The sequence below is a fragment of the Chrysochloris asiatica genome, unplaced genomic scaffold (genome assembly GCF_000296735.1).
Source record: "Chrysochloris asiatica unplaced genomic scaffold, ChrAsi1.0 scaffold00011, whole genome shotgun sequence".
NCBI classification, from domain to species: domain Eukaryota; kingdom Metazoa; phylum Chordata; class Mammalia; order Afrosoricida; family Chrysochloridae; genus Chrysochloris; species Chrysochloris asiatica.
The window spans coordinates 24281388-24291945 of record NW_006408529.1 but is presented as its reverse complement, the minus strand read 5'-3'; the positions used below and the strand labels follow the sequence as shown (position 1 = coordinate 24291945).

The 10558-nt window shown below is 40.0% G+C and overlaps 1 pseudogene; it reads right to left on the bottom strand.

Moving 5' to 3' along the window:
* Positions 1–2060, bottom strand: part of LOC102817816 — a 13475-nt pseudogene extending 11415 nt beyond the window's left edge.
* Between the last annotated feature and the right edge of the window lie 8498 nt (positions 2061–10558).

Here is a 10558-nt window from a genome sequence, read left to right as displayed (position 1 = left end):
CAATTGTTGCTACGCCTGAACCCATCACGAATGCCACTGTGCCAATTCATCTCGCTGGGGGTCTCCCTCTTTTTCCCTAATCCTCCACTTTACCTTCCTGAAGTATGAGAGATGAAGTATGAGAGATGAAGTCTGGCTATCCTGGCTTCCAAAGAGCACTCTGGCTGTACTTCTTTCAACATAGATTTGTTTGTTCCTTTGGCAGTCTGTGGTACTTTCAATATCTTCCTTTATCACTATAACTCAAATGCATCAATTCTTCTATGATCTTCCTTATTCACTGTCCAACTTTCACATGCATATGAGGCTACTGAAAAGTCCATGATTTATGTCAGGCACACCTTAATCCTCAAACAGACATTTTTACTCCTGAGCACTTTAGAGAGGTCTTGTACAGCGGATTTACCTAATACAATACGCTGTTTAATTTCTTGACTAATGCTTCCATGAGTGTTCATGGTTGATCGAGTAAAATGAAGTCTTTGACAACTTCAATCTTTTCATCATCTATATTTGTTGTTTCGTTCTGTGCCGTGGAGTCGGTTCCGACTCATAGCGACCCTGCACAGGGTTTCCGAGGCTGTTAATCTTTACGGGAGCAGAACGCCTCATCTTTCTCCCGCGGAGCAGCTGGTAGTTTTGAACTTCTGACCTTGCTGTTCACAGTCCGATTCGTAATGGATGTTGTTTATTGCTCCAGTGATGAGGATTTTTGTCTTCTTTACATTGAATTGGAACCCTTTAGAAAGTTGTGGTCTTTTATCTTCATCAGTAAATATTTTATGTCCTCTTTATTTTCAGCAAGCAAGGTTTTATCATCTGAACATCGCAGGTTGTTTTTGAGTCTTCCTCCAATCCTGATGTCACTTTTCTTCATATAATCTAGTTTCCTGGATTATTTACTTAGTATACAGATTGAATAAATACGGTAAAACAATCCTGGAGCACACCTTTCTTCATTTTAAACCATTCAAGTATTCCTTGTTCTGTTCAAATAACTGCCTCCTGATCTATGCACAGGTTCCTCATGAACACAATTAAGTGTTCCTGAATACTCATTTTCCACAATGTGTCCATAGGTTTTCATGGTCCACACAACTGAAATCCTTTGCATATAGTCGATGAAGCACAGGTAAACATCTTTCTGGTATTCTCTGCTTTCAGGCAAAATCTATCTGAAGTCAGCAATAATATTGCTCAGTTTACGTTCTCATCTGAATCCGCTTGAACCTCTGGCAGTTTTCTGTGTTTGGATTATCTGCAGCAAAATTTTATTCGTATGACATATTAATGGTATTTCCAATGACTTCCACATTCTGTTCGATCACCTCTCTGTGGAATGGGCACAAATATGGGTCTTTTCTAGTCAGTTGGCAAGGTGTCTTCCAAATTTCTTTGCATAGATGAATGACTAGCTATATGACCTATCAAACTGGTTCACTCTCGTGGATTTATTTTCTCACGTGTAAAATTAGGGGGCTGGACTAGATTGTAAGGTTTCTTTTGTTTCCATTTCTTAGTGAGTGCTATGGATGGCCACGGTATAGGAGGCAATCTGGGTCTTTTCTCCCCCTGCCAACACCTCAGGAAAACCAAAAACATGCCTCCGCAGTTTTCCAAGCAGCTAAGGCCAGGTGGCATCATTGATGGACTCAAGTGTGGCAGCGGTCGTGAGGTTGGCCCAGGATCGGACATTGTTTCGTTCGGCTGTGCATGGGGTCGCTATGAGTCGGTTCCGTCTCGATGGCACCTGACAACAACAACAAGGCCCGGTCAATCCACTTCCGCATAGGCCTCGAGCCAGCGTAGGGAAGCGTACAGCATACTGGAATGTGTAGTCTTTTCCTAATGCCTGGCCGGTATTTATAGCACTGGGTCGAGCTAGCATGATGGGATATGTAGTCTCTGGGTGTTGGTTTGTATAATCTGCGCCAAAGAGCCAGAGGTGACACCACAGACTTTGGCGGGTCACATGACTCCAGTCTAGCGCATTTTTCATTGCGGAACCCGCCCCTGCGAGTGCTTGCCCCTGCGCCGCCGTTGCCGAGGAGACGGCGCATGTCTCACCGCGCGTCGCCCCCTCTGCAGTCCCCCCGCCCCTCCTCTCCCACCACAATGAGATCCTAAGATGGCGGTGGCTGCGGCGGTTGGCGTTGTATAGTTAGAGTAGAAAAAGGCGGCCATTGGGCCCTAGGCAGCCTGGAGACTTGTAGACCTTTCCTGCTGCGGTCTCTGAGGGAGGACCGTTGCCGGTGACTGGTTGTGGGGACTGACCGCTTTTCCGCCCTTGGCAGGAACGGCTGCTTCGTTTACAGGTAATGCCTGCACGTCCCCAGCCTTAGGCAACCGTGGGCAGCACGCCGCAGGGGCGGGAGAGCCATGGCGTTGGGATACTTGACCCTTTATTGGGCCTCGGACTCAACCTTTCTCGGTGTGATCCTGGGTTTTCTCGATTCTTACTTCCCATCCTCTAGGGAGACATTCCGCCCCTCCCCTTGGGGCCGAGCGGCGCGATCTCCCCGGTGAGCATCTAGGGACACTTTGGCGACTGCAGAGTCCCCTTCGTGCCTCCCTACCCCTCTTTTTCTGGCCTCGAGGAGAAGGCCGCCTTGCGTTCTAGGGGCTCCAGGAAACCCCCTTGTGGGTGGAGGAAACGGAGCCGGAGAGGTAGTTTGGGTGTCGGGTGCGGTGGGTCGAATTCTCACGCGCAGAGGCCTTCGTGGCCCTAGTCTCTGTGCTCCCTCTCACCCCACCCCCCAAATTCCATTTTGTGGGGTTCTCGTGCCCAGAATTTTGGGGGCAGCAGGTCAGGTGACGAGTGGCGCAACTCTTAAGAGTTTGATCCGGGCTGTGATTTCTGCGATCTCGTCTCGGTTTTGACGGCAATGGGGCCGCGGGAGGCGTTCCTGGCTTTGGTTAAGAAGAGAGTGCTTAGTTACAACGTCCTTCCATCTACCCACCCGCTCTTTTCTGTCCCTTACTTGGAATCCTAGGATAAGGGAAAATTAAATGCTAAATGGAATTAGGAGATGTTGCTTTGTAGAAACTTGTTTTGTTATTCAGCCCCCACCGGGGAGGCGGGTCATCTGAACTTTTCATCCAGTCGCTGCAGACTCCTTATCAGTTAGCATTGTCTGAATGGGTTTGGGGGTTGGTTTGAGGGCTGTTTGGTAAGTTGTTGAACGAGTGACCTTCTGTTTTGGCGCTTGAAGCAGCGGGCTTTCTGGGCGCCATATCGCCTACCGCCCCTCGCCCCTACTGCCCCCCCACCCCCACCCCCCGTAGCATAACCGCCTTCCAGACTCCGCCTACTGGTATTCTCTGGTTACTGGAGTGGGTGCAGGAGCTGCGATGCACCTGCTCCTTTCTTTCCCTAGCACCTTCCCTATGAGGCCCACTGGAAACCATTGTAATAATGCATTTTTGAAGTGAAAGGTAAACCTGTGCATATGTAGTGATAAGGTTATTTTATTATGTAATTATACTCAGAAGTGTTTTAGAGAAACAAATACTTCTTGTCAGTATTGGGTGTACAAAGTCCTTGAATAGTTTCAGTGGCAGGGAGTTAAGGACTTGACCAATCAGAAGAATAAACTTTGGCATGGATCTTTAAATGATAATTAAAGTAGACATTTTTCCTCCAGAGTAGATACTGAAATATCACTTTGCTGTTCACTGGGATCTTACAAGTTTGTGGGAAAGGAGTTTAGACATTTATGAATATTATTACATTGTGTCCCAAACAGATTAAGGTAGTGTGAGTTTAAAATATTAAGTTGAATTTTTTTCCTTTTATTATTTTCTACACACATTTTAGGTCATAAATATGGTATTTGTGTATATTCGTAGTGTAAGGAAAAAAGTTACTAAAGTTATTTATTTATTAAAAAATATAAGCCAGAAGCAGCTTTGAACGATGGAACAGGAAAGGAACAGTGTGTGCTATAAAAACTAGTTTACTTCAACAGGTAATTTGACAATATTATACATATCATTGTCCTTTGTATTATATAGTTGAAGACTTGATGGTGGAGACTAGTCAAAAATACCAGTGCATGATTGAGGGATCTTCATTTTACAGTTGGTATTGTTGTTGTTGTTAAGTGCCATCAAGTCAATTCTGACCTGTCATGAAAGTTATCCTGAGTTGAGTTGACAGAATGGGCATATAGGTGAAGAAGTCATGGATGCAACCAAAGCATTTTTAGAATGGCTAACTTACTTGAATTTGAGTGAGGAAATTAGGGCAGGTAGAAGGGACGAATGGATGCAACTGAGGAACTGAAAACATTCAGGAAAGCCAAGAGCAGGTTCAGCATGAATGAGGAACTGAGAGAAATGGAATTTTAAAAAAAATTACAATCATAAGAGAAATTTCAGAAGTTTAGGGTTTTGAATAAATAGTAATTCAAAGGGAAAACAGTATGGAAATACAGAAGACGATATGGCCATTAAAATTGAGGCCAGTCTTAGAAAAATAATTGTGAATGTTCAATTCATGAAAATACGAGGTATGAGGTGGAGAGTTGAAACCATAGTCCATTGTTATCAAGAAAAGTGCAAGACTGTTGTGGTGAGGATGGTAACAGGTGGTGCCCAAGATAGGAAGAATGTTATATTTGATGGGTAATTATTCAGAAGAGGAGGTTAAGCATTAGTGAAATACGAATGGTCTACAAATATCAGTCTTTACTCATGAATCTGGGAAAGTAGAGTAGCATCTTCTTTTAGAAGCCATTTCTAAGGAATTGGTGGTTGGGAAAGAGAAGGAAGAAAATTGAGATTTTATTGCAGCCAGAGAAGTAGGAGGCATATTAGGGAATGATTGATGTATAGGAAGTTTGTTTGCAGTGCTCCAGAGGAAGGAGATGATGGTAGAAGGAGCTGAATATGAGATGAAGTGGCAGTGAGAATGAGGATTGGAGATTGGTAGAGGTAACCAAGTCTACTGACTTGCCTAAGAAGATATCTGTGAATAATGATTAGGAAATGATAGATTTGGGATGTTCTTTGTAGATTGGGAGGGGTATTGCTAAATAGAACTTTGTGATTGGGATTTATCGGACTCAAGGTTCTCACTTGCTTTTAAAGAAAGCAAGAATACATTAAACAGATTTTGTTGATATGAAAATACCCTAAGTAGAGTTAGGTATTGATAGACCTAATGGAATATTTGGTCCGTTTGTTGTTGTTGCCGTTGAGTGCCATCAAGTTGATTCTGACCCATAGCGACCCAGTATAGGGTTCCCGAGGAGCAGCTGGTGAGCTTGAACTGCCAACCTTGCAGTTCATGTGGCTTTGCAGTCTGGCACATTAACCCACAGCGCCATACCAAGGTCTCATTAAGTTTTTGTTGATTCAAATCGAGTGTTTTGTTAGGATTTGTTGTTGTTGTTGTTTTTTCCTTTCCCCCAGTTTCTTAATTTGGAGACAGTAATTGAGTCCTGGTGTGCTAATGGTAAGGTCAGCAGTGGTTCAAACCCACTAATTACTCCTATACAGGGTCTCTGTGTCGGAACCAACTCTACGGCAACTAACAATGGAATGTACCTCCAAGTTGTAGAAAATTAATAACAGAAAGTTCTGTGGGAAAGATCCTATATGATTTTTGGCTATCAGGAGCTTCAACATATGTGTGGAAAAATTCCATTATCTTTAAATTCAGTTTTCCATAAACTTTTTGAAGTGCCCTGGTGTGTGGCAATCTTAGTTACAGGGGAAAAAGTGAGAAATTTCTCAAATGAAACTTTGGCAAAGTAACATGTCATCATTTCTTCTCAGTTTCCATTAAAAGTACTCAGTTGTACATTGTATTAAGGTCTTCAAAATAGTGTACTGTTTTGGTTGTTACAATTATATAAGAAACTCCCCAATTAATATAATATTTTGAAAATTTATACATATATATATTAAGTATATCTCAAAATAAATAGTAAAAAGACTGTTCTTTTTTGGATAATGATCATTTCTATAAAGGTGAAAGCTGGAAATGTAAAATATTTCCAAAGAAATAATATCAATTGAAAAATATTTAAACTTTAAAAATTTAAGGAAAATCATCTTTTTTCTCAACTTGATCAGTTAATCTCTAAATTTCTTTTTTCTCTTATAGTCTTATTTCACGGAGCCCTGGTAGTGTAGTAGTTACAAGTCGGACTGCTAACTTCAAGGTCAGCAGTTCGAAACTACCAGCTGTTCCGTGGGAGAAAGATGAGGCTTTCTGCTCCTGTAAAGATTTACAGCCTCAGAAACCCTGTGCAGGGTCGCTATGAGTTGGTACCAACTCCACAGCACATAATCACCACCACCAGTCTTATTTCATAAACAGACCTTGCTTGGTCTTAGGTATTCTCATGTGTTTAATTCTGTGACTTTCTATCTCTTAAAGTAAGAATTCTACAACAAGATTTTCTTCAAAAAGATCAGTCCTTGAAAGTAACCTAAAAATTGTCGTATTTTTGTACTCTGTATCTTTGTAAGATAAGCAAGCCCAGTAGGGGTGTCAAAAATAGTTAAGTAAAATTTATAAATAGTTTCAAGCCAGTTTATCAGGTTATTGCCGTTTAGTATGAGTTGAAATGCCAGTTTAAAGAATGTTATTCGTATCCTTATCCACTATGATCCTCATCCATCACTTACTTACCAATTGTTTTCTAGTAGCCTCAACTTTTTCGTCTCATTGTCTTTATATTTAACTTGTCTGGCAAATTCCCCACCTGGCTGAATTCAATGTACCGTTGGTACTGTGGTTGTTGAGCAGTGTAAATTATTGACTTTGATAATGTTCTCTGGTCTCTCCCTTGGATTCTTAGTACCATACACAGTTATACCCCGTTTCTTATACCCCTCATATCGCTCAGATACTGTCATTTAGTGAATTCTCTTCTTCCTACTTCACATCAGTTACGAACTCCTTCAACTGCCCACCACAAAGTCTGCTAACTGGCTTACATCCAATTCCTTGCTTTACTCGTTTTGTTTCAGTGAAAGAGGTGTTCCTCTACATCTCTAAAGCTAATCATTTTTCCTATGTCCTGTATCCTGTCTACACACTTTCTCAGACCATTCTCTGTTGGATGGTTATCCGTTTTCTTTTGTATGTTCAGTAATCCCATCTACTAGCTCTTTTACGAAATTTTAAACATGCTCAAGATGTTTCCATCTTAATTGAACTTCCTTATGACACATCCCTGCTTGCTTTACTTCACAGACTGGTTCCTTGAAAAAAAAAATGATCTCTTGGATGGCTTCTTTTTTTTTTTTGCTTTTACTCACTTTATTCCACACAATTAGGGAATTGATTCCCAACACCCTACTAAAACTTTAATGTAAAGAAAACAAAAGTCCTCACAACTGGATCAATAGACAACATTGTGATAAACAGTGAAAATATTGAAATTGTCAAGGATTTCATTTTACTTGGAACCACAATCAACACTCATGGACACAGCAGTCAAGAAATCAAATGACATGTTGCATTGGGAAAATCTGCTGCAAAAGACCTCTTTAAAGTATTAAAGAGCAAAGATGTCACTTTGAAGACTAAGGTATACTTGACCTAAGCTGTGTTACTTTTAATCACCTCATCTGTGTGGACAGAACTGGACAAGAATTGATCATTTGACTTACGATATTGGCAAACAATATTAAATATACCATGGACTACCAAAAGAGCCAACAAATTTGTCTCAGAAGCAGTGCAGTCAGAATACTCCTTGGAAGCAAAGATGGCGAGACTTTTGTCTTGCCTACTTTGGACCAGTCCCTGGAGAAAGATTTGCTTGGAAAAGAAGAGGGTCAGCAATAAAAAGAAAGACAAACCCACACCCCACACCCCCCAGTGAGATGGATTAACAGAAGTATCTGCAGCAGTGGGCTCAAATACCATAATTGTGAGGATGGTGCAGGACCAGGCAATGTTTCAATCTATTGTACATAGGGTTTCTACAATTCAGAACTGTGTGACAAGGCACCTAACAACAATATCCTTGCTGAAATAGTTCTTACCAAGGTCATCAATAACCTGTTTTTTGTTAAATCCAATGGATACTTATCAGTACTTATATGACAAGGTAACATTTGATGTTTATCATACACCCTCCTTGATACACTTTCCCTTGTTTCTAGTTTGCTCTCTCTGCCTCTCAAGTATCATTGTCTTTTATTCAGTCATCATGTCTTAACTCATCATCTCCTTTAGCCTTCTGAGTCTTATGAGTGGATAACTTGAAAAGCTCTCTTCAGCCCCAACTTCTTTTCGGAGAGCTAAGGCTATTTATCCACTAGACAAATTCAAGTGAATGCCCCGTAGGTACCTCAAACACAACATTCTAAAACCAAACCCATTATCTCCTTTTCTAATCACTTGCATCTACCCATTTGCTCAAATAGAAACTTAGGATTCATCCTTGGCCTACTCCCTTGCTTCCTTACCTCTCCCTCTCCCACATCACAATAGTCATAAAGTACTATTGATTCCACCACAGAAATGTTGCCTGAATTAGTACTCTTCTGTGCAATCGCTAGTGTTTTGATGATAAAGGCTTTTCTTTAGTGTTAAATAGTAGTTTATATTAACATGTCTACACAACAGGTTTGGAGGACAGAGATTGTATATTTTTAATGGTCAGAGAATTTGTCATGAGAAAGGAAAATAACTTGCCATTAATTTTTATCTTTTATTTGGAAAGATAAATTACTCTCTTCAAGAAATCCAACTGAAAATTGATCCATATGTAAATTATTTCTTTAGTTTCACACAAATAGTTCCACTTCCATAGTTGTTAAGTGTTGTTGAGTTGGTTCTAATCCATAGCGACCCTGGATAGGGCTTCCAAGGAGCATATAGTGAGCTTGAGCCACTGACCTTGTGGTTCAAACCGACTTTACAGTCCAGTCAGTGCATTAACCCATAGTGCCACCTTTTTATATTAATGTCCCTTTTAAACATATTCTGTATCATTATTTTTGTTGTTAAGTACTGTTGAGTTGGTTCTGACTTATAGCGACCATTAGGTTATTAAATATTCTCTTTCACTGTATAACAGTCACAATATAACAGTGAATGGAATTACTTATTTTATAAACTTTATTTAGTTAAGTGCCTGATCAGAATTGCAATAGATGGATTCTGACAGAAAGGGAAGAAAAATGTGGACCAGAACTTCAAATTCTCAACTAACTTATAGAACACAGTGAGATGGGAAAAATCCCTTAGCCTATTGTCAGAGACTTCAAACCTTGAACCAAAACTAATCTCTGAAGTCACTTTTTAACTAAGTAGCAGGCTGACTCAACACATGGAGAATGTTACCTTGAGTACTATATTCTTAAAAAATTTTATGAGACCAAATGAATGAACCACAGTTCTCTAAAACATATGTGATAAGGATAGGGAACTACAACAGATAATGAGAATGTTGATACAGTGTGAAGAAGGTAGCCAATGTTACTGAAAAATACATTTAGAAAATGTTGAATGGGAATAAAAAATGTTTTACTGTATATAGTTTCACCAACAATACAATAACATCGTTTTTTAAAACTTCAGTAAGTGGTCTTACAGAAACAATTTTTAAAATTTTTGATCTATTTTTATGTTAATTTTAATGTGCAGTTTTTAATTGTTTTAGAAACTTATTTTGGTAGTTTTCAAAGTGATGGGCCTATAAATAGATTCTTGAAACAGTCTCTTCATTGGAAAAGTGTATGGAGTGCAGTTCTTTTCTGACACATACGGAGTCACTATGAGTCAGAATCAACTCTAGAGTAATGGGTTTATTGCTTTAATATTACAAATTATGTTGCACATCTAGATAGCAGTGGTTGCAAAAGATTTTACATGAAATGTCATTTTAATTCACTTGGACATAGCTCACAATTTATATTATAGTTCTTAAATGTATTTCTAGTATAGAGAATAACATGAAGGTATTGTCAAAAATACATGAGAAAAGAGGAAAAATCGTCACACTCCTGCACCTATAGGATTGCTTTCATACTAGCAATTTAGTAATCCTTTCTTTCATCAATTAAAAATATTTTTAAGTTATAGTTTTCATATTGCTTTTTTTCTGTTGTGTATGAACTTTTCTTCTAATGTTATCAACACAAGGCTATATATTGCCAAGCCTTCATAATTTTATATTTTGAAGGATGCCTATTGCCATCAAGTCAATTCTGACTCCTAGTGACCCCATAGGACAGAGAAGGAACATCCTATAGGATTAACAGGGCTATCCTGGCGTGGCGCTGCTGGTTAATGTGCTGGACTACAAAGTTGTTTTGAACTGAAAGATTGGCAGTTCAAGCTCACCAGCTGCTCCTTGGAAACCCTATACAGAGTTGCTGTGAGTTGGAACCAACTTGATGGCACTTAACAACAGCTTTACCTCTTAATATTAATTGCATTGTTGTTATGTGCTGCGGTGTCGGTTCCGACTCATAGCAACCCTGTACAGGGTTTCCAAGGCTGTAAATCTATGTGAGCAGAAAACCTCATCTTTCTCCTGTGGGACAGCTGGTAGTTTCGAACAGCTGACCCTGAGGTTCACAGCCC